The sequence below is a fragment of the Pinus tabuliformis genome, chromosome 4_1 (assembly GCF_031772625.1).
Source record: "Pinus tabuliformis cultivar Carrire ecotype Pingquan chromosome 4_1, CPIR1, whole genome shotgun sequence".
NCBI classification, from domain to species: Eukaryota; Viridiplantae; Streptophyta; class Pinopsida; order Pinales; family Pinaceae; genus Pinus; species Pinus tabuliformis.
The window spans coordinates 82,634,303-82,658,867 of NC_142303.1; positions in this window are offsets into that span (position 1 = coordinate 82,634,303).

The following is a 24,565-nucleotide window of genomic DNA, read 5'->3' on the forward strand; positions in this document are numbered from 1 at the left end:
TGGTGTTAGAGTTAAAATTCTCTACAAGCTAAAGGTAGATTTTACCATACATGCAACTATACCTCTAGGAGTGATGTAGGGAAATGTAGAGCCTTAGCATTAGAGTTGCAAAGATTTGGGCAGGGTCCATAGGAGAGAAACAACAGTTGCAGTATACTCTTCTCATGGATCATTACCCTTGCTACAGGGGCCCACAGTATTCAATAGCAAAAAGGATCAGTGTCGGTTGATTCCGTCATATTTTTGGTGACAGTTGCAGGATAGTAGTAGTTAGAGACTCAATAGACAATTGCAGCTCAAAGACACAAATGATTCAATATTTTAAATTATTCTTAGTTGTAATTGTTGTAGTGGAAACAACAAAAGTGAGAGGGATTTATGTTACAGTACATTCCTACAGGAGTAGGATTGGGGTTGTGCATAACCCTTTTCTTGCTAAGAGGGAGTGTTGGAATTGTAGAAAGAAAAAGAATCATTTGATTTGTGCCTTAGTTAATGGAGAAATTTGATTTTCCACACTAGCAGGATGACTTGGATTGCAGTTAGTTGGAGTGACATGGATTTGTCTCCTAGTTAAATCAATAAATTCAAGTTGGAGGATAGAAGTAGAGTTGTCCATGGTTTGATTGCTAAAATTTACCAATATAGTGGAGTTCTTGTTAGTTAAACTCAATTATCTGAGCTCTAGTCTTTAGTGGAGTTAATAGGAGTTTAGTTGAGTAGTTATAACAATTGTTAACTCATTGATCTCTCAGTTAATTGATCAATTTACTAAAAATAGTCATAATAGTGCATGGAATTCGAATTGCTGAGTTGAGTAGAGGAAAAATGCATCAATGTATTATTATTGTATACTAGAGAGTGTATACATTTTTATATGTAGCGAGTGAGACTCTTCTCTTGGGAATTGTGCAAGAAAATAAGGGCTTCTCCTATTATTTAGGAGTCAATTTTCTCAGGAATTGCACAAGGAAATAGGAGGAAAATGAGGCAAAGATTTGGCTAAGTATTTGGTAGAGTAATCTCAGGAGGAGGAGATCAAAATTCCAATTTAGGGTGTGCTTCATGTGTGAAGTAGTCATTATAATTGATCAATTTTTCTCATATGATATAATACAAATAGAGGAGGGGTTTTTCGCAGTTGGGTTCCCCTGTAAAATCATTGCGTTCCTTGTGTTTTTATGGTTGCATGTTATTGCATGTGTTTCTATCATGTGTTTTCCTTTCCATAGAATAGTAGAAGAATTATTTGTCTCTTGATTTCAATTCTATTTCATTAGAAATAATAATTTTCTTACAATATCTACATTCCCACCTGAAATGTTGTAACCAACTTCTCTGCATGGCCATTTAGATGGTTTGTTTAATGTTTTGTCCATTGAACATAATGCCTATAAATGGATTTACAATTTTTTTAATGAATCAACTATGCAAAGGTAAATATTGACACCACATGAATTAACTCGATTTTTGAAAGCAGATTCACTCACTTGGTTAACTAAGGAACTAATCTGCCACTACACCTGACGTACATTCTTCTTGATGCTTCTTGCTCTCCAGATAAGATTGTCACATACATGTGAGATTCATGTGTGATTCTTGGAGGTGCGAGATGAAATTGCTAGCAAATATACCACAAGCAATAGAGCACAAACCCATTGGCAAATAGTTTGGCCATTAAATTCCAACACTAGATAACCAACATTATTAAGAAGTTTTTTTTTTCTTTGATTTGTCCCCACTAACAACATTCTTAGCGAATAAAAATTCAGTCGACTCACTATATTTTTAAGAAATGTTTATTCTTCTGCACTAACATCCAACTCTCTCGGTATTTGCTAGAATACGTTAGGGTTGTTTTATAAAGTATGCAATGTGCAACCTGCAATTATTTTCTTCTATTTTATTCTCAGATGCATTACCAAATAATTTGGCTATTAAATTTCAATGATAGACCACTGACATTATTGATATATAAAAAGTTTATGAGAGATTTTTCGGCGTAAATCACATGATATTTCATCTGTCGACGCCTTTCGAACCAACTAGTGTGGTTCATCGTGAGGACAAGTTGAAGAATCAGATCTAGCTATGCATGTTAAATAGTCAGAGCAGAGCATTGAACGACTAAATTCTAGACCAGGTAATGACTATATTGACTAACGGCTAAATTTGACTAACCACTGACATTATTGATATATAAAAAGTTGCATAATGCTTTCACAACAAAGCTAGACTATGGACATTACATCAAATTTCAACGAGGATGTAAATTTAGAACCAAATAAGGAATTGTTTAAATGACCTACAAAGTTTGAACTATCTCCAGAATTTCCTCATATAAATAAAATCACCAATTTCTCATGGAGCTGTAGGAAATTGGAAGAAACAAGAGGGAGAAGGTTGTCTTTAGACCTAGGGATGACTATGCTTCATTTAAATCTCATTGTCACCCAACTTGTGATTTTGGAAACATTTAAAATATATTTTTTCCTCCCCGTTACTGCTTCTGTTGACTTTAAAATGGATTGTACATGCAACCCTCCGCACTTCGCACAGTAAATTGGAGATTCATTTAGCCCCCCTAAACCCCCCACCCTTCCCCTTGTCTACGTAAAGGAACTGCAGTGACGTCAATTTTGACATCATTGGGCAGTACAGTAACATAACAATGTCAGAGAACTCACCAATGGAATGACCACTCACAAGATTAGTCTTTTTTCATTTTTTTAAATCATTCGTCAGACACTAACAAATACAAAAAAAAATGCAAAAAACTTTGTATTTTAACTCCATCTATAATCAATTTTTGCGAGCCGCACTTGGGCTACTTGCTACTGCGTCTGTGCTTGTGACAGGTCCACGTCCAAGCTAGGGCTCGCGCCCATGGAGGTGTTGGGAACTCCCCAGGTGCCTCCCCCTCCTCCTCCACTGCCCTCATCTGCTGAGGCCTTTAATCGCTCTTCGCAGGGATTCCAAAGAAGAAGAACTCAGAAGTTGCGAAATTCGTCAAAAAATTGGATGATAGACCTGAGATCTCCCTTCCCCCAGAAACCTTGATCTAGGTTGCATTATCTTTGGCTGAGCGATCTCTCATCGGCCAGTTCACTGGGCTATGGCCATCCCCCAAAACCACTGAGAGCTGGGTCAATAGAAACTGGGCGCCGTTGATCAAAGAAAGTGTTACCTCTTATTTTCTGGGGAGAGGATTCTTCCTCTTCGAATTCTCTTCAAAGGATGACAAAGATATGATCTTCCAAAACGGCCCCTACTTCATGGGCCATCAGGGTTTGTACTTGAATAAATGGACTTCGGACTTTGATCCAGTAGTGGACGTGCCCAAAGCAGTCCCGGTGTGGGTTAGGCTCCCAAATCTCCCATTTCATTGCTGGAATTGGGACTCTTTGAGGCACATTGGAAATGCCCTTGGGAAATTCATAGATCGAGCAAACAATAAGGACTAATATGACTGCGCCAGAATCTGCGTAGAAGTAGATCTGGAGGTGGGGCTGCCAGAGGCCATCAAAATCAATGTCGAAAGCTGGACACATGTGCAGAAACTGGACTATGAGCAGCTGCCCTTCAAATGCCAGAAATTCCATGTCTATGGCCACTTCGCCAAAGGCTGCCTGTCCAACAACGAAGCTGTGCAGGAGAAGGAGGATGACTGGAATCAAGTCAAGCACTCCAAAACTTCTCACAAGACACAAAAGCCGGGAGGCCCTAATGGCAAAGGTCCTCACCAGGCCTCTGCTCAGTAGATCCCGCCCAAGCCTGTTCCAGAAAATAAGTTTGATCCTCTAAGCTCGCAGCTAGAGGACACCCAGGAGGTCGTGGACCAAAAGGCAATGTCTCCAAATAAAGGTAACCTATCTATCTTTTCCAAGGATGCAAGTGTTGCAGAAATCTCAAAAGGAATCCCTATCAAAGTCGAGGAAGAGAACCAAGAGTCGGAAGACTCGGAGGAGGAAGGAGAAATAGGTGACTCCCATGCCTCTGTAAGGAGATCCACAAGAGGCCACAAAACAGATCGGGAGAAAAGAGAGCAGGAAACGTACAAGGATAAGTTACAGGGCAGCCAACCAACTCTGGAGAAGTTGTTAGCAAAAAAGCCAAAGATGGCGAGAAACCAGTCTCAAGGCTCCAAGGGAGCCGAACAGAACAAGGTAAATAATGAAAATAGTCTCTTGGAATTGTAGGGGTATGGGGAGAAAAATCAAGGAAGAGGCCATAAGAAACTTAATAAGAATAGAATCCCCGAACATATTCCTTATCCAGGAGACCGAGATGGAGGACTCAGACTTCCTCCAAACAAGCAAAAAACTCTGGAGTAAAAGCAGAGCAAAAGCTGTCTAAGCCTGAGGAGCCTCTGGAGGGCTGGGCACTCTTTGGAATGATAGTAAGTTTTCGTTAGTATCTGAGACTTCAAATACTCACTGGCTGCTACTAAAAATGCAGCATCTCGTTATTAAAGAATCTTTTTGTCTCTTTAATGTTTATGTGTCGGTCAATGCTGGAGAAAAAATGGCCTGTTGGGATTCAATAAGAAGCCAAGAAGACCTTGGGAACCTAGACAACATCATTATAGCAGGTGATCTAAATCTCACATTGCACACCTCAGAAAAGCAAGGAGGTTTCATTGTGCGAGATCCGGCAAGGGAATGGGCAGAGGATCTCCTGCAAGATTGGGACCTGCTAGACATCAAGCCCTCTTCTGGTAAGTATACTTGATCAAATAAAAGAGTAGGCCCTGGACACATTGCAGCAAGGATGGACAAATTTTTTTGTCCAAAGTTCCTTTATTTTGCTTGGATTAGATGCTAGTATGCAAATCCTTTCTTGCAGCATGTCTGATCACAATCCTATCAAGCTTGAACTTCAGGCCCATCCCGATCTTGGCCCCATCCCCTTCAGATTTAGTCCCCTCTGGGCCAGGGAACCCAATTTTTTGCAGATAGTCAAGGAAAGTTGGTCTCAGCCAGTCAATGGATCACCATTCTATGTGTGGGAAGAAAAGATCAGAAGAACGAAATCTTCTCTAAAGTGATGGGCCAAAACCCTTCCTAATCTAGCAGTTGAAAGGAAAAATCTCCAAAATCATCTAGATGCACATCCTTTGCTTTCGGAAGAGGCATATGTAACCAGAGAAATCCTCGAAAAGGAGGTCCAACTCCAACAACACTTTCGTAAAGCTTGCCTGGCTGAAGAAGAATTTTGGAGGATTAGGTCTCGCTACCTTTGGATCAAAGTGGGAGACAAAAATTCTTCTTTCTTTCACAAGCAAGCTCAAGCCAGAAAATGCTTCAATTCCATTGCAGAAATTCAAAGTGGGAGACAGAAATTCTTCTTTCTTTCACAAGCAAGCTCAAGCCAGAAAATGCTTCAATTCCATTGTTGACATCAAGGGAGATACTACCAATCACAAGGACTTTGCAAGCATCAAACGAGCAACATTTTACACTTCAAAAATTTGTATAGTGAGGATGTGAATCTGGTTCAGAATTCTTGTCTTCTAAACTGGGTTCCCCCTTCAATCTCTGCTGAGATGAACCACCAGCTAGAAGCTAAAGTCACCAAGGTTGAGGTCAAGAATGATCTCTTTGCCATGGACCCAGACAAAGCCCCAGGACCAGATGGATTCTCCGCCACATTTCTTCAATCCTACTGGCATATTGTGGAAAAAGATCTCTATAAAAGGGTCAAAAAATCCCAAGCCTGTCAAAAAATTGGAGGTAGTACAAACTCTGTGTTCCTTGCACTCATCCCCAAGGAGAAAGGTGCTAGCTCCTTCAATATATTTCGTCCCATCTCTCTTTGCAACACTGGTTACAGGTTTATCACCAAAGTAATAGCTAACAGGCTGAAATATCTTCTTCCCAAAATCATTCCAGAGAATCAAGGTGGCTTTATTCACGATAGACAGCTAGTGGACAACTTCATATTAGTTCAAGAGGAAATCCTTTCAAGCCAGCAGCGCAAAGAAAAAGGTATGGCTATCAAACTGGACTTAGCAAATGCTTTTGATTGTGTTAGGCACAATTTTCTCTTGAATGTTCTGCAAAAGTTTAGATTTGGGGAGAATTTTATAAACTGGATCCGGGCTTGCATCTCGGAGCCATGGATTGCTCCCCTTGTAAATGGCAGAGCTGCTAGTTTTTTCAAAGCCTCAAGAGGACTAAGGCAGGGTTATCCTCTTTCTCCTCTTCTGTTTGTCCTCCAAGCCTCCATTCTCAGTTTCCATCTAAACAAGAAAATGCAAGAGCAAGAGATCTCAGGGCTTTGCATTGCAAGAGGAGTCAAAAGCATCAATCATGCCCCTTTTGCAGACGATACTTTGCTGCTGGGGGCTGCATCGATGCAATCAGCCAATAGATTTAAAGAAGCTCTTGATGAGTTTTGTATGGTGTCGGGAAGTAGTCTCAAAAAGGGGAAATGCCACATTTACTGTTGGAATACTACGCCCAACTTGCTTAGTTCCATTGCCGAATGTTTTGGATTTGCAGCCTCTTCAGCTTGGACTTATTTTAAATATCTTGGGCTCCCTATCTTCCTCAAGCGGGCTACAGTAGGGATTGGCTCCCCCAAGTGGAAAAATTCAAGAACAAACTCCAGGCATGGGGATTCACCTGGCTTAATATTGGGGGCAAGTCAGTTCTCATCAAAGCTGTGCTCTGCATTCTCCCCTTATTTCAGTTCTTAGTACTCCTTGCTCCAATTGGCATTCTTCAGAAAATGGACCAGCACATACGCAATTTCTTTTGGAAGGAAGGCAAACAAAATGAGAGGAAAATCCGTCTTGTTAACTGGGAGACTGTCTCCAAGCCTCTAATGGAGGGGGGTTTAAGCTTCAAGAACCTTTCCCTTCAGAACATTGCCATGGGAGCCAAACTTCTCTGGAAAATTATTGCACCCAAGCCTGGCTGGGCCCAATTAGTGCTATGGAGGAAATATTTCAAAGGCAAGAGAGTTAGATTCCTGGATGGGCCTCTCCCCCAAGGCGTCTCTCCCTTTGTAAGGCTTTGCTCCAAAGCCACCCCCCTAATCCGCTCCAATGCTTACTGGATTCCTGGAAATGGGAGGAATATAAATATTTGGATTGATCACATCATGGACTGAGATCCGATTGGTGAATGATCCTCCTTGAATGCGCTGCGTTGCTGGTTGACCGCTTCAGGAAAATCCACTCTGTGGGATATATCCACGTGGGCTGGGACGCGTTGGGCAAGTTGGAATTTTATAGATTTGCCTCCGGAGCTTCTTCAGGAATGCAGCTGCCTTCGTGCTATGTTGAACGGTATTGCTCCCACGCATGTGCGCAGAAGAGACTCGCGTGGCTGGGGTTCGCTGTCAACAGGTTATACCATAGCTCAAGGCTACGCAAAAATCTCTTTGAGACAACATGTACCTCCTGACCCTGCCCCTTGGAATGCGGTCTGGCGCCTCTCCTCTCTGCCCAAAATTGACATGTTATGTTGGCTTTTATGCCACAGGAAAATCCTCACTGATGATAAATTGCAGAAACGTGGATTTCATGGCCCGTCCAGGTGTCCCCTGTGCAGAGAGAATGTGGAATGTGCCACAAATCTCATATTAAATTGTAAATTCGCTGTGCAGGTTTGGAGTGAGCTGATGGATTATTGGAACCCCAATTTTGTCCTTCCCATCTCCATAATTGATCTTTTTGCAAATTGGTAGAACAACTATCCCAGCCCTCCTCCCAAAAACAAAGTTATTAAAGCGGCTTGGTCTTCCCTTCCTAAAATCTACTGCTGGCAGATCTGGCTAGAGTGAAACAACAAAATTTTTAGAAACACACAACATGATGTCAAGGTGGTAGCGGCTAAGATAAAATTCCAGTTAAAAGAATGCTTGGGAGATCAAAAAGACGCTTCAAATCTAAATCAGTTAGATACTGTTTGGGGTGCCTCCCTGAACCTGCAATTTCATCAAGCTACCAGAAATATCTCCCCTTCTAAAGACTAGCAAATAAGGGGGAAAAATAATGAAGATTTTCAAGACTGGATCTCCAATCAAAAGGTGCACTCTCTCTTCTTTGACGGGGCATCAAAGGGAAATCTTGGCAAGGCTGGGGTAGGAGGAATTGTAAAAAACACTGAAGGCATATCGACCCACAACTTTGCTTGGGGTCTGGGGATCAACTCCAACATTCAAGCTGAGGCTTTGGCCCTCTTCCAAGGTCTTAAGTTGCTCTTGAACTTGGAAATCGAGGAGGCAAACATTTTTGGGGATTCTCAAGTGATAATAAAAATCATGGTGACCAACTCATCCCCTCGGGACTTAAGATTGGCAAGACTGATATCTAGAATCAGAAGTTTGGGGAAATTGTTCCAAAACCTGAAATACTTCCACGTATTGAGAGACAACAACAAAGAAGCAGATCTTGAAGCTAATAAAGCTGCCCTTCTCTCTGCTGGGGCAATAATAAGAGACGAGGACGAAACATGGGATCCAATTCCATAATCAGTCAGCTGATATGTTTTACTACTTGCTATTGAAACAGTTCGTTTGTACTTTTAAGCTTGGGCAAATCACAGAAATCAATTCCATAGTTGTAGCCAAAAAGAGCTGGACGTTGACCACAAGCTCCATAGCACTTTTGGTTGTCGAAACTATTTGGGCTCTGCTCCCTCTCATTGTAATATGAAATCTGGCATTTAGACCAATCAGTTAATATAATCCATAACCGTTTCTATAAAAAAAAACAAATACAAAAAAAACGCCATCCACCAGGGGAATTATGTCTCATCAAAGCTTTCTCAACCAATTGAAAATTAGAAATAAGATTACCAAAAACGTAAAAAATTATTTTTGAATTTACAAGAAAAAAGGAATATTAAGCATTATCTTAAAACTTTGGTTAAAATTGCAAAAAACTAAAAAAAATTTGAAAATCAACATACTTTAATGCAAGATGATTATTATAATCCCTAACAAAATATAAACTAATAATAACTTATAAACTGTAATCCATTAAAAAAATAATAAATAAATAAATAAAATGATACTCACTTCTCATTTCAAACACTTTACCAAACACTCTACTAAATCCAAATAGTATACCATTTAAAACTATTATAAAAATCCTTACTAATAACTTTATATCCATGGGTAACATCAAATTCATTGCAATGCAATCTAGAGAGTGAGAGAAGAGGATGACCCTACAATGTTATTGTATCCAATTATCTTTAAGTTGGTTTGGAGGCATTAATCGAAGTCTTCACCTTAAAAATGGAGAATATATTTTATATTGATGTGGTGTCATGGAGGGTTTCATATAAGTATGGTTGAGTGAAACCTGATGTGTATAATTCCATATTATTGTGGGAGGTACAATAATTATATAGCCATCCTTATTATTGTGTTATATAATATTATTTCATAAATTTATTTATATTAGAAATGTTGAAATTTATTATTTTTATTATAGTTAATGTTACTGTGTTTTATAGTTAATGTTACTGTGTTTTTAATTGTTTTTGTTTTTTTTTTTAATTAATATTATTGTATTTTCTAAATAAGAAAAATGATTATATATTTAATAGTTTCTTTCCCATGATATTTAATTTTTTGATTATATTAAATTAAAATTTAAGATCAAAAATTTAAATTTTTATTTTTTTTATTTGAGTTTAATTACAAATTTTGAACATTAAATATTGAATACTAATTTAAATTTATTAATTTATTTATAAAGAGTTTATTTATAAAGAGTTTGTTTTGTTTTGTTTTTTGTTTTTTTTTAATTTTAGAATGTGAAAAGTGTTTTTTCTTTTTTTATTTCTATCTCGTTTGTAGAATAACACTATTATACTTTCACATAAAACTAAACCATTATTTCATTTGATTTGGACAAATGGATTGGTTCTTTTTCTTGGTCTTAATTCATTTATTCAACTTAGTTGGAGGGACAATTAGGTGAGAAAACTAATGAATGAGTGGCTTACTCTACCATGTATATATATATATATATATATATATATATATATATAATAACAAATCCGTCAATTCACCCCAACATTGTGCAAGATTTTTCTAATGAGAGGATGGAATGACAAGGAATGGGGGAGGAGGAACTCTTACACTTTTACTTAAACCCTCTTTAGTTTACATGGAAGCATATTCAATTCTTTTATGCCAGAGGAATTAATAGGTATGTGGAAGTCACATTTATCATCTCCAATACAAAATGAGAAGGTTTATGTAGAAGTGGGACATGCTAACCTAGCAAAGCCTAGCCTTGACAAGGTTCTAATCCTAGAGTCATTATTAGTAAATTGTTCCTATGGTGATACTTTTTCAACCTAGTCTCCAACTGTTGAAGGGACAATTCAAACTCTAAACACATCATTCTCGAGTGGTAGGGCAATATCATCATTACAATTGAGACTAACAATAGACATGATGATTTTGCATGTCATATCTTGGTGTAAAATTGTCTCCCTCATTGGTGTTGGAAAATACCATGAGGTTGTTGGATAGGTAAATGTTCAAGGTTTGGTAATGTTTAACTCATTTGATACTACATAAAAATTAACAGAGGGGTTTAAAGTGTTGTCTTTGTGTTTTTTCGAAATCAATTACAATTTTTTTTTGGCTCTAAACCATGATTCACCTGGACATTGTATATATGAGTTCATGCATATAAATTGAGAATAATGCAGGAATTCTCACTCATTAAGGCCATCACAGGATTACAATGCCGATGTATTAATATGGGATGATCTATTTCAAGGATTGAATACGCTGTGAATAAGAAGAAAGGAAAAATTTAAGTTAGTGTTAGGTGAATATATCATGTTGAATTGGGGTTTATCAGCCTACATGATCCAAATTGCATTCTTTGTAGCTCAAAATATATAACTCTTTGATTTGTCACAAGTGTGATCTACCTTCGTTAAAATAGTGTAATTTTGCAGCACAATTTTATTTTTTTTGCTCATTAAATGTTTGTAGCATCACATATGCTACTATGTCAAGTTAGCATATTTGAGAGGTTTACTGCCCCATTTTAATACCCTATTTTAATCTCATATATATATATATATATATAAAATATATATTGAATGTTTTTTTAAGGGTGTGATTCTTTGGGATCTTTCATCATCTATCAAAGACTTATGGAGGCATGCCACATGTCAGAGCATGGTAAGACCACATGATAGTGATTTTTTGTCTTCTTCCATGAACCACCATCCATACGTCCCTCTTCATGAAGACTTCTTGACTTTCCTCCACTAACACTCTACACTACTTTCCCCATAGCCTTAGACTTTCTTCCTTTCAATAGTGCCCATACCTAATAGAATCATGATGAGATAATAGGAATGAAGGAGGGGGTTTCAATCTAGGGAAGTTGTGAAAATTTATTGACATATTTCTCTCCACCAACTCATTTATGGATATGATGGTTGCAAACAATGTAGCCACCATGAACTATGAAAATTTCACCTTTGTGTACATATTGAGAATATTCGGGTTTTGTTGATTCTTAGTATAATTAGATCATTTTGGCAACAACAATTTGAGCCTCTCGAATACTAATCTCCAATGAAGTGAATATGTTAGTTAGTTACTTTAGGATCTTTGACGCGACATTGATAAGAGTGATAACATGAAAAACATCATAGCATTGTTCATACTCTATGAATTACAACATAATGAGGAAATAACTTAGATTACCATAGCCTAAGACACCACACTTCATCTACCCATCGACCCTACTAGGACCCCTCGACAAGTACCTAATCTCCTTCCATGTCTTCAAACTTATTGATAGTGAAGTAAATTTTGTTAAAAAGTCAATGGTTAGTATGGTCTTAGACATCGTATTGACAAGTATAAATAATAGTGTTGATGATATAATGGATATTTAGGATTAAATTGTGAGAGGAGGAAGGGAGAAAAAATTGTGCAATCGATTATAGGATCATCAAGTCATTTTATGTAACAACATATTCCAACATATCTTCCATGTCATTCATAGTCTATGCAAAATACTACATAGTGGACCTTTGCAAGCCTAATTCCCCTGTCTAATAATGGGTCCAGTTAGGTTATTAGTTTTAAATATAAATTTAACAAAATTTCTATTATGAGGATCTACCAATATTTTTGATTGAATTAACATCTTCTCCACATTCACTTATAATCCAAGGAATAAAGATAAACATAGCTAGTCTTAACGCAAGTATCTTCCATGCACTCCATGCCATAGCCTACAAGTGTGAGAAGAAACAAATTACACAATATATGTTGAAAAACCAAGTAGAAATATTTCTGAACTACTGATAATTATTTGTGAATTTAGAGCTTCTTTATTTCATTTTCTTCATCAAATAATTATACATCAGAAATCCAACAGATAATAATGACAAGAAAGTAGAGATCATAGAGCACAATAACAAGAGACACCATAGTTTAGGTCAGAGACCAGGGAAAAACCCCAGAAGGGGGAAACATCAAACCTTTCCTTAGAGATATCCTTCAACAATACATAAAGACATGAATAATATTGGCCACATGATGGCTTCCATAAGTACTAAGTATCTAATGTGAATATCAATAAGTAGTCCAACAAGATCCCCCAACAAGATGAATTCCAAGAGGTTGATCCTCTTACTATACCATAGAGACAAAGATTAAATCTCTTCCCTTTTGAGGTTCAAACTTTAGATCAGATACAAATCTGTGGAAGCACAAAACAAAAACCAAATCACAATCCTAGAGTAGCTCAAATCTCAAACTATAGACAAATTTGAGTTATATTTTGGAAAGCATATCAAATTCCAGATCACAATAATAAGAAGCAGATCTTGGAACAACATAATTCATATCACAAGAATAAGAAGAAGAAAATCTCATACCACCAAACTTCAGATCACAATGATAATAAGAAGATATCAAATACTAGACTTCAGATCATGATAATAAGCAGATCTTGGAGCACTTCACAATGAAAAATAGATGAGTGATATATGTGTGATCGAATTGCATACCAAGGAGAGTGAATATATCTCTCTATATAGCCATCATGTGATATAAATGAGAGAGTTCCAAGGCAACCCAACTAACCATCATGTTATCCGATTGGGAGCCAAATTGACCATCTAGAAGAGTTGACTTAGCACATGTAGAGCCGCTTGTAATTACAAATAAAATAATTTTCTTCTTTTCAAAAATACATTTTTGACCAAAAAAATATGAAGAACATGATTATGATAATAATAACTTTTTTCTTCTCAAGTACAATGATAATTATGAATATTGACCATAGCTACACATTCTCCAACACTCCCTCTTAGCTAGGGAGGCATTCATAATCACAGTAAAGGTGTCATACATGTTGAAAATATTCTCTAAGGAAGGATCAAGGTTAGATCAACATCATCAATAATTTACCATTAATAGCATCAAACAAACGGTACCAAATCACCACAGTACTACTCATGCATGCTCTCCCCAAGAGACATCAATCAATCAATGTCTCATAACCATGGTACCATCATATCCATACATATCTACCAAAGAAACATAAATTAATTAGCTAGTACTTCAAAACTAGAGTATTTCCATATCCATGGATGATAACAACAAGCTCTCTTTGAAACAATATCCGAGCTAGACGTTCGAATGCTTTTATCCAATCAAATAGCCTCTAATCCCATTTTTCTTATATAGCTCATTGTACTTGACATGGGGACTTCAACCCTATACAGGTCACAGTATAAGGCACACGAAAATGTCCATCTTCCTATATAGGTAAATGTACTAGACACAAGGAAGACAACCCTATTAAGGTAAAAATACAAGAGAAAAGACGATGCTCATAGGATCATTCTCCCTACTTAGGTCAATATATAAGACAAAAAGATAATATCCATATACAAGTCATAGTACTGGACATAGGGAGAAAGTCTGTCCAAGATGATGTCTAATCCATAAAACCATTCTTACTATACATGTCACATTGACATAGGGACTGCAACCCTATACAGGTCGGTGTGACATAGGAAGAATAAAATTATCTAGGTAGATCAACCATCAACATCATCATCAAATCACCAACATCCACTAGTTGCGATATCTCTGGTGGTACCAAACCCATGGAACAACATCAATATCAAGTAGTCACCATATTATGGTCCCCCCGGAACATGGCATACATACTAGTGGGATTCACCATCATCTTAGTCAGTTCCTCCGACTTGTGGTGACACCCTCAAGACACACTCTATAAGTAATCAGGTCCATGCGACCCTACAAGAAGTATTAGCCAACCACACTCAATCCTTCATGGATGAGTAATGTGGGCCATGTTTCTACAAGAACACACTCTAGCCTGGAGTAATTTGGGTCTTTGATGTTGAGAGACAACACTCATTCCTATAGTAATATGGGTCTTAATCCCTAGAGCCACTCACTCTATGAATAATCTAATTCCTCTAGTCCCACTCTCCCCTACAGTGAGAGTTTCCATTTGTGCTATTATCAAATCAACAATGTCTCTCAATGAGAGAGGGAATATCCACAAGTCCAAGCTTATCCCTGAAGTATACAAACTTCAGCCGAGACAAAGGATTCATTAGAATGCCTACTATCTACTCATAAGTGGAGATGCACTCATGCTGCACTACTCTCCCTTGTACCTATTCATGGATGTAGTAGTACTAGATCTCAATGTGCTTCGACCTGTGATCAAGATGTAATTTGTACAATATCAAAAAAACTTGGAAGTTGGAGCTATATTGCTTCTAATCTTGCTAACCAAGCTGCAATATATTGAGTTCAATAGATGTCAACTTCTTGCTCATAAAAAAATCATAATGAAGCCCAACCTGAAGAAATATACAAACTCTTTCTATCTCCGACACTCCTTTCCCAAAGTGAATTCTTGCAGCTATACTTCTTTGTTTGCTACAACTTTCAATCCATAACTCGCTGTGCCATGAGAAATTGTACCAAGCTAGTATCGAAGACGAGCCTTAGATCTTGGCTCAACCATACATCAATTTTCTTTCCTCATAGATCCATCATCACGGCTTTATTTCTGGCCACCCTAACAAAGTGGTATTTTTGAAACAAATTTGATTCGTCCCCTCTGCTACTGAAGCTATATAAACACATCATAATTATTTTTTACAAATAGAGGTCAATTCCCTCTAAAGCTGAAACTGCTTCCTCTCGAGAAAATATTCTAATCACTGCAACTATCTCTAACACATGAGATTTCTTTCTTTCCTCAGAAAATAAATCATATAGGATCCATCTTGTAACAACTATGAGAAGCTTGTACAAAGCCTTCTTTGCTTATAGGCATAGGAATTCTTCATAAACCTTATAGGCTTGTGGTAGCTCTTACATACACTTCTCCTTTCTTTAAGAAGAAATTTCTATATCCATATGAAGTAATAACATGTATCATAAGTATAATAACCTATTAATAGAAGTGTACCTGACAATATGTTTCTTCTCCCTCTTACTGATGTAATATTTAGCTTTGTACTTATTTGAGATTTCCATCCATTTATTCTTTGAAAGTCATCAAGGCATACTTCAATCTGGATGGTCTGTGAGCTCCTTCTGAGTTCAGATTCCAACTGATCCAATATCTCTCAACACAAGTCCTCTTGTCACAGGCCTTATTCTTCCATTACTTCTTTCTACTGCTAGAACCTTGGAAACCTTCATTGTGTACCTGAAAACCTCTCTAGGAGACCATGGAATAACAATTAAGAAAGCATTACAACCAAGCAAAATATATATAGAGACAAGAGGCTAATAATGAAACAACAATAGAAATAATCTAAAGGTACTTATCTCTTGAGAATGTGTTAGTTCCCCTTGATCTTAGCCATCTTAGATTCAATCAACCTCATCCATATTGTTGAACCTCTGAATTGTCCTCCTTTTGACAAACCCTTTTCCTTTCTTTCATCCATTTTGTACACATTTTCACTTCATCCATGAATTTTAGGTCGTTCAGGTCATGCAAAGCTATAATGAAAAGGTAATCATCCACTCTCAACTCATAGTCTATGCTTTCTTTTTGAAATTGATTTAAACTATGCTATAACTATCGAAAGATGCAAATTTTGCAGCTAACTGGCATTTCTGCAACCAAATCCTAAGTTGTACAGGTTTTCACATGTTAGAAGACAACAAGACATATGGATAGTTTCCAAATGCCAACCACATAGACATCCACCTATTAGACATAACCGGAAGCTCATGAGATGTGTGAATCTTTTTGGTCAAACTAAGAGTCAAACATGGATATGGAATGTTGTTCTTGCATAGAATGTCAAGGAGTCGACCTTATCATCAAGCGAATGTGGAAAGAATCAAGTGAGAAAGATCTAGAATCTAGAATCTTAGTTGATGATGCGTCAATCAAATTTCTCTCATGATTCGCTCTTTTAGTAGTGAATCATGAGAGCCATTTTCATATTGCGATTTCAAAACTTAGATGTCGAATTTATAACCTATCTCTCGACATTAATTTCTTAAGTTGTTAATCCAAAAGACCTTATAAAATTCTTCAATCTGGAAGCATCAGAATGGAAGGTTAAGTTTGAACTGTTGTTATTATTCTTTGGAGAAGAAGACCTTATTTTTATAGTAATGCAAATACTTTGAACTATGGCACAATTGTGACTGTGTTGACAATCCAAATATCGTGATCTGAATTCTTAGCATCTCACGCTCACCAGGAGGCCCCCCTATGGAGTTGTGAGAAATATTATAGTATATCTTTCAGAATTTTGATTTCATTTATGCTCTGTAGCTAGATTAGTATTAACATTAATTCAGTCCTTCGAATAACTAGATGTTTCAATCGCTCTATTTTCAATTCCAATTTTTCTTATTTTTCCTTGGTTCATGACAGGTTGACCGCTCGACTGTAATGAAAAAAATCCAAAATATTTCTTTTATGGTTAGTCTCAAATTTATATTGGATGTTATGATTAGTTCTAGTTATGAATGTGCACATCAATAACATATGGAGGCTTTTTCTCATTCAGTTCATTGATTTTTAATCATTTCTTTTTGAATTAGCTTCATTTCAAATTTTAGTAGAGTAGCTCTGCTTTCAAATGGATAGTTAGGGTCCCTTTCATGTCTCTGGAATAGATTTATTTTAGAGTTCTATAGACCATAATTAGAATAGAACCATTTCAAAAGCATTCTAGAGTAAATATTCTTTTTCAAGTCAACTAGATTAGATTTCTTTTCATTTTCCAATAAACTATATTTCTATTTCCTTTTCAATTAGAATAGATTTCAAGTTTTGCTCAAATAGAATAGCTTTCAATTTTTGTGCACTAAGAGTAGTTTTTAATTCCTTGAGCATTAGTGTAATTTACTTTGAAGTTTATTTACATTGAAGTTGAATGGCATTTTTGTCAAAACATGTACGCATACATTTTGTATTTAGATTTATTTTCTTTGATTAAAAATATGTTTCCAAGCATACACGGTGCATGTACACTACACAAGCTCACAAACCTTGGTCGATAATTTAATGAAATAATTTAATCAACAATTAAATTACCCAACACATATCATCTTTGTAAGAGCTGGGGGTTTCTTCTTCACCTTTAGCAAACAATCCTAGGGTCCATGAGTCTTAGGCCTTCTTTTCCAAACCGTACCTTGTATGGAGTGACAAACGGCCTTCCAAGAATAACAAGTTTGAAAAGATGAACTTATTTAGATTGTGTCAACCCATTTTGGACTCATTCCTTTGAAATTACATCGGTCGTTGTTCTTTCCCTTGCATTTTTCTTCTTGAATATCACCTTATCTCGAGCTCTAGCTAAATGTTTCAATTTGTGAGAGGGAAAAGACGAGAGAGGGACTCTAACTCGATCATTGAGCAACTATCCACGCCTTTAATTCCTAAATCTTGAAGCTGAGAAAACAGTCGAAATCTTGTTGAATGAGATGAATCTGTTGGGTATTTTAAATGCAAAATACCAAAAACAAACAATATGTTTACCACAGAGCCAATGCTCTGTTTAATCTTCCAGGATCTTTTGACAGAAAACCTCTTAGAAACAAAATGACTCAGATCAAACCATTAAACTGACACAAAACATTTCTATTCACAAATATATTTCCTCATACATATTCATCCTCTGTTACTGAGAGGGATTCACCACAAGAAAAACATTCAACAAAAAAAACATTCACTGTGTTTTCACCTGAGAATTCACTGAGCTGGGTTTACTGCTGTAAATCCCATTTTACATTCACTGCTGTAACAAACTTTACTGCTGTGAAAAGAAATTTACACAGAGTTACAAAAATCGCTCCACATTTCCTTTTCTGCACTGCTGTGCAAAACCACACATGGTTTTTGCTATTCCAAAAAATTACATCACCTGGTTCTTCTCATTTTACACACTGCTGTGTGTTTTTCTTTTACTGCTCCATCATTCTTTTTCACTGCTGTGAAGAATCATCTTGCAAATAAACAAAGTTCAACAACAAGCTTGCGCTCCACCATTTTTGTATTTCATTTTTCTTCACAACCTGTTTTTCAATTCCCCAAAAAAAACATTACAACATTATTTGTGCATGCTGTGCATACACCCTCTGTTTTACAAAATCAACACCACCACCATTACAACCCACGAGCATTTTTTTTCTTGGCTCGTTCATCTTCATTTTAACTTGTGTCAATATTCTTTTTACATACCATTGCCCCAAAAAAAATGGTCAACGCGTGAAACAAAAACTTATTACATACGATTTATGTTTTTATACGTGCCGTATAAAAACATATATAAAAGAACATATAATAAAGTTTGCCCATACCCATATTAAAAGGCCTCACCAAAACTTCGTAAATGTATTAAAGACCACAGCGTTTCCTCCACGGCAGTCAAACTGGAAAACCTTTCACTCCACCCAATGCATTGATTTGCTGCAGGCCCGTATGCACCTTTACGCGATCGACGGTGGAGGATGAAGAAACAAATCCGACGGCGGTAATGAATATCGGAGGGCAGTTTGCAGCAGGGCTTTAACCCCGAGAAGATGACGTTGCGTTACGTCAGGGCAATGACACGCGCTGCACCAAATCCCATCGGAGCCGCATATACGGAAACAACTTTTCGCTGGTAGGCGGTCCGAGAAAGTTAAGCAGGTTTCCGGTTTTGCTTTGGCGGTTTGGGTGAGTTACGCACGGAGTTGAAATTAGATTTCAACACTCCCCTTTAATGTTCAACAGCTGGGTTCAGTCATACCCAGACACTTTCTCAAAAATCAAAGCTCTTCTGATCCAGCGGCTTTGTCAAGATGTCCGCACCTGTTCTTGAGTCCTGCAATGTTCCACAAGACAATTCTCCATTGTTCACCATTCTCTGATGTAGTGAAACCTTGTATCAATGTGTTTCGTTCTCTTATGAAACACTGAATTCTTGACAATGCAATAGCTGAGCTATTGTCACAAAAAATCACTGTCGCTTTTGCCTGCTCTTGGCCTAAGCTTCTCAACATTCTTCTCATCCACACTGCTTGACATGCTGCTGCTGTAGCTGCCACATATTCAGCCTCTGCTGTAGACAATGCTACAATGGATTGCTTCTTAGAAGCCCATGAAATGGCTCCTGAACCCATATTAAAACATAACCGGAGTGCTCTTCCGATCATCTACACTTCCAGCCCAATCGCTGTCTGTGTATCCAACCAAATCTGAATGTTCTGAGGCATGATATAGAATTCCAAACATTTTGGTACCTTTGACATACCTCAAAAAACTTTCTCTTTGCTGCCTGCCAATGTGCCTCCTTCGGCCTCTCCATGAACTGGAAATTAAACTAACAGCACATTAAATCAGCCTAGTTGCTGTTAAATACATAAGGCTGCCCACAATGCTTTTATACAAGCTAGGATCAAAATCCTTGCTGCTGTCCTCTCTGCTGAGTTTTAATCCCATTACTGTGGGAGTGATTGCTGCCTTGCATTCTTCCATTTTAAATCTGCCCAGAACTTGATTTACATATCTTGCTTGAGATATAAAAATTCCTTTTTCATTTTGATCTACTTCTATGCCTAAGAAGTATCTCAAGAAACCCATGTCAGTCATTTCAAATTCATCCTTCATGACTGATTTAAAATTTTTAATGAGCTGATCATCATTACCTGTGAAAATCACATCATCAACATACAAAACAACAATTAAAATCTTACCATCCTTTTCCTTGATGTAGACTGTGGGTTCTCCTTCACACTTGTCGAATTCATTATCCAATAGATATGAATCTATCCTGCTGTACCATGCTCTTGGCGCTTGCTTCAGCCCATAAAGAGCTTTCTTCAACTTGCACACTTTGTGCTCTTCACCTTTCTTCTCATATCCGAGAGGTTGTTCCACATAGACCTCTTCCATTAACACTCCATTTAGGAATGCTGATTTCACATCCATTTGGTAGACTTTCCATTTGTTTTGAGCTGCTATGGACAGCACTGCTCTCACGGTTTCCATTCTTGCAACCGGGGCGAAAGTCTCCTCATAATCTCTTCCATACTGCTGCTTGTAGCCTTTGACAACCAGCCTTGCCTTGTGCCTTTCTATCTTGCCTTCAGCATTGCTCTTGGTCTTGTAGACCCATTTCACACCAATGACTTCTTTGCCTTTTGGTAACTCTACCAAATCCCATGTTTTGTTTCTCTCTATGGCATTAATTTCCTCATCCATAGCTTCTATCCATTTCCTATCTTTGATTGCATCCTCGAAATGAATAGGATCATCAACATGACAATATAAGGCAAATAAGGAATTCATTCCTTCATCATAAATGTCACTTAGATTTCTAAACTTCTTACCTCGTTCACTTGGTGTGCAAGTGCTTGAAGATGCACTTGAATTTCCTCCTTGTGGTGTGCTTGGAGAAGCACTCTCATTGATCCTCAATGGTGTACCTTGCTGTCCTTGTGTTGGCGCTGTTGTTTGGGGATTCATTTCAGCCACCTCCTCTTCATCTTCATCATGAGACAAACAGTTCTTGACATTGACTGTTTTCTCTATGCTTCCATCCCAAGCTTCCTCTTCAATGAATTGAACATCTCTACTGACAAAGAACTTCTTGGTAGATGGAATGTACAGCCTGTAGGCTTTGGATTCATCACTGTATCCAATGAAGATGCATTTCTCCCCTTTGCTGTCCAACTTCCTCCTTAGCTGATCCGGAATGTGTGCATAGGCCCACACACCAAAAACTCTCATGTGGGTGACTCCTTGCTTTCTCCCACTCCATGCCTCTTCTGGCACTTTGTTCATGACTGCTTTTGTAGGACACCTGTTCAATATATAAACTGCACAATGTACAGCTTCAGCCCAATACTCATTTGGCAAATGCTTTGCCTCAACATGCTCCTTGCCATCTCCATGATGGTTCTGTTCTTCCTTTCAGCAACTCCATTTTGCTGTGGAGTGTACCTTGCTGTAAACTGTTTATGTATTCCATTTTCTCTACAAAATCTTAGGAATTCCTTGGAGATATATTCACCTCCTCTATCAGTTCTCAAAACTTTAATGTGCAGCCCGCTTTGGTTTTCAACAAATGCTTTGAAGTTTTGGAATTTCTCAAAGACTTCACTTTTGTTCTTGAGGAAATATATCCAAGTCTTTCTTGTAAAATCATCAATGAATGTCAAGAAATATAGGCTGCCTGCTAATGATGGAGCTTGCATTGGTCCACACAAATCTGAGTGGATAATCTCTAAGGGTGTCTTTGCCCTTATACTCTTCCCTGATGGAAAACTTTCTCTATGTTGTTTTCCCAAAATGCAGCCTTCACATAGGCTGTCCGGTTTCTCTATCAATGGTAATCCTCTTACCATTCCTTTTCTGCTCAATAAGTTTAGACCTCCAAAATTTAGATGCCCAAATCTCAAGTGCCATAACCAGTTTTCATCCTTTGGCACGCTTTGGAAGGCCTCTTGGGTAACTGCTGCAATTTCATTTTTGTTTTTCAAATCTGCCCTGATCCTCAAAGGGAACATCCTGTTCCTTGTCATCTTCACTTCAGCAATGCATCTTTTGCTGGGTGGTATGTCCATGATGGTGCACACATCATTTTTAAAGAAAACATTGTAGCCCTTATGGACAAGCTGTCCAATACTCAAGAGATTACATCTCATTCCGGGGACATAGTATACATCTGCTATGGTTTTCCTTTCTCCTTGCTTTGAAAGTATTTTTATTTCTCCTCTTCCCATAACAGACACTTTACTATCAGTTCCTAGTGTGACTTCTGATTTCACATTTTTATCTAGGGCAGAAAAGAAGGCTATGTTTCCGGTCATATGGTTGCTGCAACCTGAGTCTAAAAACCATATGTCCTCACTATGTGTTTCAGCCATGTTACAAGCTAACAGGACATTTTCTTGACTGCTGTTTTCTCTTGTAACATTTGCATTTTGTCTGCTGTTCATATCATGCTGTTTCTTTCTACAATCACTAGCATAATGTCCATACTTTTTGCAATAATAGCATTGAACATTAGATTTATCATACCTTTGTCCTTGAGCATGATGTTGTCCTCCTTGTTGGCTGCTGCCTTGGCCTTGGTTCTGATTTGGATTGTTGCCTCTTCCTTGTGCATTTGATGAGTTGTTCCTTCCACCTCTATTCTGGCTTCTGCCTCTTCCTCTTTTGTTTCCTCTGCCTCTTCCAAAGGACATCTGGGTCTTGAAGGCTTGCTCAAGAGATGAGTTTTCATTCCTACTCAACCTCTGCTCATGTGTTATCAGTGATGCATGTAGCTCATCAACTGAATAGCTTGAGAGATCCTTTGTCTCTTCAATGGTGGTGACTATGGCATCAAACCTTGAGGGTAAGACCCTCAATATTTTCTCCACAATTCTTCTGTCTTCAATGGTTTCTCCATGAGTTCTCATTTGTGTGATTACACCAATCACATGAGTGAAGAATGAGTCAATGTTATCTGACTCCTTCATGTTCAAGTTCTCAAAATCCTTTCTCAGCAATTGTAGCTTTGCTGTCTTCACTCTCTCCATGCCTTGATAGGCTGTCTTGAGGGTTTGCCATGCTTCATTGGCTGTCTTAGCTGCTGCTAACCTTGGAAACATACTCTGGTCTACTGCTAGATACAACAACACACGGGCTTTTGAATCTTTTTCCTATTGTTCTTCAGCAGATCCTTCTCTCCTTGAGTTAATGCATTGAACTCAGTTTCATCTGCTGGTTCTTCAAAGCCTTCTTCAACTATTTCCCATAAATCTTGGGAAGCAAGCAGAGCTGTCATAGTTATTGACCAGTAGTCATAGTTCTTCCCATTAAACTGTGGGAGTTGGGTGTTAAACAAACCCATACCAGTGCTTGTGCTGGCCATTCCTTGACTGTGTATTTAAAACACTGACTGTCTCTTCAATAACAAACAAGATAGCTATGAAGAATACCTGAATCCTTTGTTGTCTGAGTCTTCTGTCTGCCTGAGAAGTTTTGCTGCTGCAACAACCTTCTCCCTTCAGCTTCTTTGTCTCCTTCAAAGAGCCTAAGCCTGCTCTGATACCACTGTTGGGTATTTTTAATGCAAAATACCAAAAACAAACAATATGTTTACCACAGAGCCAATGCTCTGTTTACTCTGTCCAGGATCTTTTGACAGAAAACCTCTTAGAAACAAAATGACTCAGATCAAACCATTAAACTGACACAAAACATTTCTATTCACAAATATATTTCCTCATACATATTCATCCTCTGTTACTGAGAGGGATTCACCACAAGAAAAACATTCAACAAAAAAAACATTCACTGTGTTTTCACCTGAGAATTCACTGAGCTGGGTTTACTGCTGTAAATCCCATTTTACATTCACTGCTGTAACAAAACTTTACTGCTGTGAAAAGAAATTTACACAGAGTTACAAAAATCGCTCCACCATTTCCTTTCTGCACTGCTGTGCAAAACCACACATGGTTTTTGCTATTCCAAAAAATTTACATCACCTGGTTCTTCTCATTTTACACACTGCTGTGTGTTTTTCTTTTACTGCTCCATCATTCTTTTTCACTGCTGTGAAGAATCATCTTGCAAATAAACAAAGTTCAACAACAAGCTTGCGCTCCACCATTTTTGTATTTCATTTTTCTTCACAACCTGTTTTTCAATTCCCACAAAAAACATTACAACATATTTGTGCACTGCTGTGCATACACCCTCTGTTTTACAAAATCAACACCACCACCATTACAACCCACGAGCATTTTTTTTCTTGGCTCGTTCATCTTCATTTTAACTTGTGTCAATATTCTTTTTACATACCATTGCCCCAAAAAAAATGGTCAACGCGTGAAACAAAAACTTATTACATACGATTTATGTTTTTAATAGGGCCGTATAAAAACATATATAAAAGAACATATAATAAAGTTTGCCCATACCCATATTAAAAGGGCCTCACCAAAACTTCGTAAATGTATTAAAGCCACAGCGTTTTCCTCCACGGCAGTCAAACTGGAAAACCTTTCACTCCCACCCAATGCATTGATTTGCTGCAGGCCCGTA